The 5,901-nt window shown below is 52.1% G+C and overlaps 1 non-coding gene across 1 annotated transcript; it reads right to left on the reverse strand.

Moving 5' to 3' along the window:
* Positions 1-3,403: 3,403 nt before the first annotated feature.
* Positions 3,404-3,475, reverse strand: TRNAQ-CUG. The gene has a single exon. It is a non-coding gene; the product is annotated as a tRNA-Gln (tRNA).
* Positions 3,476-5,901: the final 2,426 nt, after the last annotated feature.

A 5,901-nucleotide genomic window follows, 5' to 3' on the forward strand; every position in this document is an offset into this window, starting at 1 on the left:
CACAGTGCCCGTCCTCCACACACACTGCACACACATACACACACACACAGTGCCCCTGTCCTCCACACACACTGCACACACACGGTGCCACTGTCCTCCACACGCACACACTGCACATACACACACACACAGGGCCACTGTCCAGCACACACACACCCCGCTCATGCTGCGCACACATGGACTGCAATGAAGAGACACAAACTGCGCACTGCGGAGACGGCGGGTTGGTTTCCAAGTTGCTTTTATTTACAAAGGTGCTGAGGTGCGATCGCTCCTGCTCCCCTGGGCAGAGCCGCAGTGGGGGAGAGTCTCACAGCCCGGGGCTCCAGGGGACGGGGCAGGAGACAATCGCAGCGCAGGGACAGTTACAAACACTCACAAACAATGGAACCAGGAGAACTCATTAAATCAACAGTCTGGCGCCAGTGGCAGCATCGGGAACCCAGCGCGGGGCGGGGCCCCTGAGCGAGGACTTGGCGTGACGCAATAATGGAGCGAGCGGGTGATAGGGGGTTTCTAGGCAACACGTGCCAGGGAACGGCAGAGGTTCGCTGCGAGGATGGAGGAATCCCACAATGCACCGGGGCTGGCTGGAGCCGCGCGCAACGCCCCACCCCTCCGTGCGGTGCCTCTGACCTTCTCCTAATGGCGTCCAGAGCCCTGTACCCACTTCCGCTTCCGGCCTCGCCCTGGGTATGAGCGTTTCAGGGCTGGGGCACTGGGGAGGCAAGAGGGGGGTGACAGGGGGCGGGGCAGAGGGACGGGGCGGGAAAGGAGGAGCCGGGCAGTCACGTGGCAGCCTGGCACAAGGCGGGGGGGCCGGGGCCGGGCTGGGGCACTGGGGAGGCGGGTTACAGGGGGCGGGACATGTGGGAACTTGGGGGTGGGGCAGAGGGAGCGGGGCGCGCGGGGCTGGGAGGGGGGAACCGGGCAGTCACGTGGCAGCCTGGCACAAGGCGGGGGGGCGGGGCTGGGGGCTCCCCCTGCCCGTGTCCCCTGGGCCCGGCCCCGCCCCCCGGGAACCCCCCGGCTCTGGGCAGCGCGTGTGTCAGACGCTGCGCGGGGGGCGGGGCCGGGTCAGTCTCCGCCCCCCCTGGCGCTGGGCGCCTCCCCCGGCAGCAGCGGGGCCCGGGCGGCTCGGGCCCGTTCTCAGCCCGGGCTCGGGCGTTTCCTGCCCCGGCCGATGAAGCGCCGCCGCCCCCGGGAGGGGGGAACTCGGCCCGTCCGACCCCGGGGAGCTGCAGCCCGGAGCGGCGCCGGGACCGGCCCCAGGCTGCGCCGCGGGGCGGGCTCGGGCCGGGGTCACTTTCTGTGGGGCCCCGGGGGGGAAGGGGCCGGGGCGAGAGCCCAGCGGGCCGGGGGCACCGGAGTGACATCCGGATTGAAATCACTAGCCGGGAAGTCTCGGTTCAATCCGGGTTTCCACATAACAGTGAATTCTTGTTCTAACCGGAACACACGTTCTCCGAGGGGGACGTGGGGCTCATCTTTAGAAGATACACACCAGATATTTGTAAACAGGGATTTCTTTTGAACACTTTTCAGGTGAGTTTTACAGCTGTATCAGAAAATGAAGGATTGTTTGGTTATTTCATTTACCAAAGATAATTGAAGCAGATAATTATGAAGTCATTCGGAGGTGAACTATCTCCAGTTCAAACGGTCAGTCGTTAATATTTGGAGGATTTTCTTGCCAGGCTGTATTAGGAGGAGAACATCACCAGACAGACATTTCAATTGTTTTATTTAACTAAAACAACAACATTACGTATTCTGGATTGTTTTCTTCAACGGCAAACATAATATTTTAACGAAAAAGCATACGTCCCTCGCTTCTCACATTTATCTCCAGATCTATTCCACCCCCAACAATCTTCTTATCACTGAACTTTTTGAAACTTTTCACTTTTAAAGAGAGGTAAGGGATTGACTCTGTGTACACACATTTGCAGAGAGACAATAGAGTTGAGGTCTGTTATTTCTCACCTCTATATATTATTTATTTATTTAAAACATTTTTGCTGTTAACAAGCATGTTACCTCTGGAGACACACATCCAGAGTTTGAGAACTACAAAACTAAGTATCTCTGATGGTATCTTCTAGACTCAGCACTGAGTCCCATTGGGTAGATAGAAAGATTAACCTAAATAATCTATTCAGAAGCCCCTGGAACCCCATAAGATTGGGTCCCTACTCCATAAACTATTAGAATTCATTTACAAAACTTTTCTTAAACATTACATGAATATATTGTCTCGTACTATAGAATTAGAATTTATAATCCCTATTCCATGATGAGATATAATGTATCTTAATTAAAACTATCTTTACATAGGTTTTGTCCTCAAAAATCCAATTTTTTTCTAAAGAAGTGCTTGGAGGGGCTTTTCTCCTGTGACCGTGTGGCCTAATGGATGAGGTGTCTGACTTTAGATCAGGCAATTGAGGGCTCAAGTCCCTTCGTGGTTGTGCTTGTGCAGTTTTCCTGTTGTGCTGAAAGTCCTGCTCCCTTCAGGACTGGAACCTCTTCTTGGCTGCTCAGGCCAATGCTCTGGCTTCAGCTAGAGCCCCAGGAAGGAGTTGGGCGTTGGGCGTCACAAAGGCTGGGGCGTGAGCCCCAGGTGCTTCCAGTCTAGCCTTTGCCATTCCTGACTTGCCAAAGAAAATGGGCGGCTGCCAAGAGCAGTTTCCCTCTTCCAAATGTGCACCTGTCCCTGTGTTTGAGGGGACTTGCTAAATAGCACCTTTGGAGCCTGGGTGTTTCTTTGCTTCTCGCCAGCTGGGGAAAAGCCTCTAGGGGAATATCTCCTGCCCCACTGCCAAAGTGAGCACCGTGAGTGGGAACGGTCAGAGGCCCCACCAGGGGGGCTGGCCCTGCTTTCCTACCGTCTTCTGATGTTGGCCACAGAGCATCAGCAGCCTCCCTGCATGGTGGTCTTCAGTGGGTGTTTGGCATGCCAGGGAGCAGCCTGGCTGGGTGTCTTGTTTCCTGTCTGCTGGCTACACATAGGCATGGTCCTCCCCTCGTCCTGCCCCTCCCTCAGTTGCTCTGTGGCTTATAAACCTTCCCTTGGAGCCCAGAGAAGGAAAGGTGTGCTGGGCTCCAGCCTGGGACTCCTCCCTCCTGCCTATCCCTGGCTATGAAGCCTGGCCCTGGCACTGCTTCCTTTAAATACCATGTGGGCAAGAGGAAAAGCGTGGTAGAAAGTGCAAGGGCCAAACTTGTGGGCATTAGGTGAAGCAGCAAGAATCCCAACCACCAGTAGCCACTTCTAGACCCCCATCCCAACCAAAGACCTGGCTTCAGTCAGCATGAGTCACCCAGCAGAAGGGAAACAACTCGGTCTTGCACAGCTGGAGACAGGAAAATGAAGCACTTTGAGCTCCAGGGTTTTACCACAAGGTCCCACTGAGATTCGAACTCAGATTGCAGGATTCAGAGTCCTGAGTGTTGACCTTTACACCATGGGACCAGCTTGTGATGCCTTTTCTGGACATCGGCGAGTCTCATGGGGCTGGCTTGTGTACGGGGACTGTTGGCCTTTTACTAAAACTTAGTGGGTTTTTTTGATTGGCTAGTTCCCAGTACCAATAGAGGGGGAAGGGTCAATGGGAAATCAGAACCCTGAGACTGACAGTCCCCAGGGGCAATGGTCACCAACTGGTAGCGAACAAGTGAGGCTCGTTTTGTGTATGGGGTGTTTAGATGGGCTTGTTACTGGGCTGTGGACCTTTTTTCTTCTAGAAGCAGCAGTGACTAGCAGTTGCTTCCCCTGCCCTTAATCTGGAGGTGGCATCCTTGTTACCTAAATAGAGAGCAGAAGGGTGGGGGAGGGGAATTGAGTTTCTTGCCCTGGTGGTTGCTGGCAGGAATGACACCAGCTACCTAGTGCAGGCTGTTGGTGTGGGGCTGTCTGGGTGCTTGAGAAGAGGAGCAGTTCTTCTTGGTGGGCTGGTGTCGGCCTGCCTAGTGTTTTCTGACAGCTGATCTTCCATTGGCCCTAGTGAGGGGTGAGTCTCTGAAAGCTAGCCTCCCATTGGGCCCTTAGTGGGGGGAGGGATAGCTCAGTTGTTTGAGCAGTGGCTTGGTAAATGTAGGGTTGTGAGTTCAATCCTGGAGGAGGAGGAGGGGGCACTTAGGGATCTGGGACAAAATCAGTACTTAATCCTGCTAGTGAAGGCAAGGGGCTGGACTCAATGACCTTTCAAGGTCCCTTCCAGTTCTAGGAGATGGGATATCTCCCTTTAAAACAAAAAAAAAAAAACTGTGAATTTGTTGATGGAGAAAAATTCCAGGTGAAAATTGGCAAAGCTGTGGATATTTTGAAAATTTACACATGAAGTTACAAACAGAGAGACAGAGAACAGAGAAAATCACACACTGCACAGGCCCACACAGACATAAACAAAAACCCGACACACACACAAACAAACCCACACAGAGCCATATACACATAAGGGAAAGCCACACAAAACATAGAAAGAACAAATCCACACCAAAAAATACAACAAAAAAGCACAAAAACCACATACCAAAAGAATACTTAGCAAAAAACAATATTCATGCAAAAATCATACACACACGCACACAAAATTATGCAAGGCATCCACAAAAATCACACAGGACCCACATGCATATCAACACGACAGACGAAAAACACACCAACTATGCAAGGTTTTTCCATCCCTGTAATAGCTGCATTGACAGAACAATTCTCCCTTTTATTTAGCACTATCTAACCAGGGCTTAGGTCACCTTAACTATACTGGTTTGGGAGTGTGGATTTTTCACACCCTGAGAGACGTCGCTCTGCCAGTTAAGTGCCCAGTGTACACCAGCCCTTAGATCCCTCTTGGTATTTCACTGCAGGCACTGACCTGTGAGAGGAAAACATCAGCTCACAAACACAGAGACTGAATTCCCCACATTTAATCTTTCTGCACTTTCCAGAAAGTCACAAAAGTAGTTTTGGCCGAGTGGTTAAGCTGATGGACTAAATATCCATTGGGGTTGCCCCGTGCAGTTTCAAATCCTGCCAGGAGAGGGATAGCTCAGTGGTTTGAGTATTAGCCTGCTAAACCCAGGGTTGTGAGCTCAGCCCTTGAGAGGGCAATTTGGAGCAAAAATCTATCTGGGGATTGGTCCTGCTTTGAGCAGGGGGTTAAACTAGATGACCTTCTGAGGTCCCTTCCAACCCTGATTTTCTATGGTTCTTGCTAGGAAAGAGAAAAAAAAGTGATGATAAGTTTTAGGCTTGATTAACTAAAGTTAAGGGCAACAGAGAGTCCTGTGGGTTAATTAATAGAGTAAAAAGTTAAGGGTTTAATTAATAGAATAAAACTATGTCCTGATTCCTCTAAATAACACCACAACGTGAAATAAGAACAGAGACAAATCTTGTCAGTGACGACTAATTTCGCAAATGGTCTTCCCGTTATGAATTTCCAAGCTGGCCCCATTGGAGGTCTGGGCACCTCCAGTGTCACTGCTCTGCATTCACCTTCCCCTTAGAATTGTTCTCGGCCATTCCCAAACGTGGAACGTTGGGCAGGTCAGAATGTGACTAGTGACCCCGGCTCCTTCCTGCCCCTGCTCCACATTGCTCCACAGCAGCGTCTCCCCCTGCAGAGTCACCCCAGCACTGCAGTGCAGCCCCCAGGGTTCAGCAGGGCCCCCGGCAAGGACAGTGGGTGCAACTAACAGCCCGGTGTGCCTGGCAGTGAGGCAGGGGCAGCCCGAGGCTGGAAACTCTGAGTCAGCTGTAAAGAAGCAACACCCCCCACAAGTACAGAGATTGAATTCCCCAACGTTAACATCATGGCACCCGGTAGAAAGCCACATGGGTCAGTTGTGTTTTCACAGGGAGATGCAAAAATCAGGTGACGTTATCTGATTAAA

The sequence above is a fragment of the Terrapene carolina genome, unplaced genomic scaffold (assembly GCF_002925995.2).
Source record: "Terrapene carolina triunguis isolate 2854851 unplaced genomic scaffold, T_m_triunguis-2.0 Scaffold32461, whole genome shotgun sequence".
In the NCBI taxonomy this organism is placed as follows: domain Eukaryota; kingdom Metazoa; phylum Chordata; order Testudines; family Emydidae; genus Terrapene; species Terrapene triunguis.